The sequence below is a fragment of the Arachis ipaensis genome, chromosome B08 (assembly GCF_000816755.2).
Source record: "Arachis ipaensis cultivar K30076 chromosome B08, Araip1.1, whole genome shotgun sequence".
Taxonomy (NCBI): Eukaryota; Viridiplantae; Streptophyta; class Magnoliopsida; order Fabales; family Fabaceae; genus Arachis; species Arachis ipaensis.
This window is the reverse complement of record NC_029792.2, coordinates 12,474,268-12,477,794: the sequence shown is the minus strand read 5'-3', so window position 1 is coordinate 12,477,794 and position 3,527 is coordinate 12,474,268. Positions and strand designations below refer to the sequence as shown.

At 36.2% G+C, this 3,527-nt stretch overlaps 1 pseudogene; it reads left to right on the top strand.

Moving 5' to 3' along the window:
* On the top strand, nt 452-1,799 carry LOC110265709 (annotated as a pseudogene).

Below are 3,527 nucleotides of genomic sequence, written 5' to 3'. Positions count from 1 at the left end.
AGAAAAGGTGATGATTTGATCATGATTCCAAAACCTTTCCACCTATAGTGGTGGATAATTATTTTCCAATATTTAGGGAATTAGTTATCCCAAATTTTAAATAGTGAGCGAATTTATAGGCGTGAACATTAGCCCTTTCTTTCTGCACAAGTTGGGTTGAGTGCGAATCAAGAGATTTGTGCTGAGTTAAACTCCAAAGTGGTTCTTGAGATTCACAAAATGCACTGATTTAGTCCCTGACTTCCCAATTGCACTAATTACGTCCTCCAAATTGCAAAAAATGCATCAACGTAGTCCCTCTCGAATTTTCTGTTCATATTTCTTGCCGGCGGGAGTGACGTGGCGAATGATTGCCACGCTGGAGACCCAAGCCATCATCCCCAACTCTATAGTTGCCGTCCCCTTCTGTCCGTGTTGGCCGAGCAACTTCTTATCCTCCTCATTGTGATGCTCGTAGTTCTTGCGTATTACGGTGCTTCTCGCGGTCTTTCTGTGTTACTTTGCTTCTCGCCGTTCTCGCCGAAATTCTAGTAGGTGAGTCCTCTCTTTACTATGTTCTTGTTGCGTGGTATTCGTTTGTTAATTTGCTTAATTAATTTCTTAATTTTTTTGTTCTTGTTCTTCCGGCATTGAATTTTTTTCACCTTCCATCTCCTTGGCTGCAGGAAGCCACATGGAGAAGCGACACAAATTGAAGACAGAGAAGAAGGATCATATTGATTTGGCATAGGTTACTTTGTACTATCACTATTTAACCCCTTACAGTATCGTCTTAGGATTTTTAGAATTCCCAATTACACCCGCGGACACACAACGTGTTCCAAACTAAATTCACAATAAAGTATTGCAAATTTGTTGTTAATATCGTATGTCTCGTTGGGAAAATCGAAAGATGCCTATCATCAAGCTCATAGTTCATCCATATTACAAATTTCACAGCCAATAATCTCCAACCTCAGCAAGCTAAATCGTTAAGCCACCGAAAATGGGAGGCCATGGCCGCCTCAACATTCTCCCGCAGAAGCGGTGGAACGTCTACAACTACGAGAACAGGGAAAAGGTCCGTTGCGACGAGGAGCAAGCCGCCAGAGACGAGTAAATCAAGCGCGACGAGGTCAGAAAGCGCGACGCCGAGCTCCGCCTCGAGCGCCTCCACACCATCATGGGTTTGGCTACTCTCATTAAGGCCAAGGCAGAGGAATAGAAGGGGGAGGAAGAAGAAGAAGAAGAACCAGAATTGAAGAATTCAGGTGACAACAGACACATTAACTTATTTGAGGGGATTAAGATTTTCGATCCTGTACGAGAAATCGAGAAGAGGAAGGAGTTTTTAGGGGAAAGAGAAGGGTGGAAGAAGGAGAAGAGGATGAAGAAAGAAGAAGGAAAGTCCTCGGGGGTGGTGGTGGGTCCCGAGGATGAGAAGTATAGGTTAGGGTATGGGGTAGCAGGGAAGGGTGTGAAGATGCCTTGGTATCTTGAGATTCATAATTGCGCCGATGAGAAGGGCGGTGGGGATGATAGTGATGGGGAAGTGAAGAATGAGAACAAGAAGAAGAATAGGAGGAAAACTTTGGAGGAGTTGAGGGAAGAGAGGTTGAAGAGGGAGAAGCACGAGAAGGAGTGGGAGAGGAATGATTGCCAATACGACGACGTTTTCCATCCTCCAGTGTGGCAATCATTTGCCACGTCACTCCCGCCGGCAAGCAATATGAACGAAAAATTCGAGAGGGACCACGTTGATGCATTTTTTGCAATCTGGAGGACGTAATTAGTGCAATTGAAAAGTCAGGGACTAAATCGGTGTATTTTGTGAATCTCAGTGATCACTTTGGGGTTTAACTCGATTTGTGCTCCATGTAACTGGGTAGCTTGATATAAGGAATCTTCTATACCTTTTTTTTCTTTTTCTTTTTTAGATTGAGTTTATTCATTTTGGATCGGATATTAATTATGGGTTAGGATATGAACAAGTATCATTAGAAATTCGCTCTTTATCTGTTAATTGAATTATTTCTCAAGAAAATCAAGATCCTATTGTCTTACTTAAAAGATGCAGGTCTTTCAATTAAACAAATAACACGTGTGTTGGAACTTGAGAAAAACATTAAGAATGGTCACCTTGTTTTTGAAAAAAGATGTTAACAATCTTTTTGAAAACATAAAGAAACAAATAGCAGGGAATGATGCTATGATACTGATACGGACAGATGACACGACACGACATGGGATACGCCGACACGCGAATTTTAAAATTTTATAAGACACTGGAACACGCATATATATAAAATGTAAAGTATTTTTTAGATAAATCGTAATGATATTTTGATATTTTATTGATATTAATATATAAATTAATTTTTTAATTATTTTTAATGTCTTGTTTTAATTATATCAAGTATTTAAAATATTTTTTGTTTTAATAAATAATAATATATACTATATCTAAATTTATTTTAGGAATATAAGTTAAGAATAAGACTAGACAGGCTGACACGTGATGATATTTAGGTGTATCCAAGTGTGTCCAGAAATTTTTTTTTTACTTTTCATTAAGACACGATTGAATACAACAGACACACGAGTGTCAGTAAATATCGTGTTTGAAATGTGTTGACACGCGGACACGATAACTGTGCTCTATAGAAATGATGTAATAATGAACCTTTTGAAGCTCAGTGAAGAAGTTAAAAGGTGTAACTCTAAAATTAGATGTAGGAAAAAAATTAGAATATCTTTTTCGATCACTTTCTATTGGTACCAAAAATATGATGATGTTGTTGTCTTTGATACTACATACGATAAATGTCTATAAAATGCCCGTTGATATTTTTGTTAGAATTAATATTTATGGAAAGACTATACTTGTTGGATGTGTGCAAAGACAGACCCAGAGAGGATGAGTAGTGGTCTCGATTACTAAAATTTTTGGATCCGTCCCTGATATGTACTTCTGCATAATAAGACAATGGCAATATTTTTTTGGGCTAGTAAATATATTTTTTATTTTTTTATTTATAAGTATACTCAATATCCTTATTATTATTGTATGTCTAGATTTTTGAATTATTAATGAAAAAATCACATTAACTGATCAAAATCCATGAATGACTGAAGCAATCTCAAAAAAACTGTCATTTTTACTAAGCATATTTTTTGTATATGGCATATTACATCTAAATTTAGTAGTAGTTTAATGCTTTAATTCATGAGAATATTCAAATAGTGTGTAAAATTTTTTGAGCTATATAAATTAGAGGCAATTAAAGGATTGGAGCAGCAATGGTATGAGATCATATTGAAGTACAACTTGCAATACAATAAGCACTTAAAAGAATCATATCAAATTCGAAAAAATTGGGTACTTGTTCATCACCGTGATTATTTCTTTAAAGGAATGACAACTACCGAAAGATTAAAAAGTATAAATACATTTGTGAAAAGATTTGTTAGTTTTTATGTAAGTTTGAGTGATTTTTTTTGAATGGGTTTGCCATTTATAAAATTATTATATTATTTTTTCTATTCTA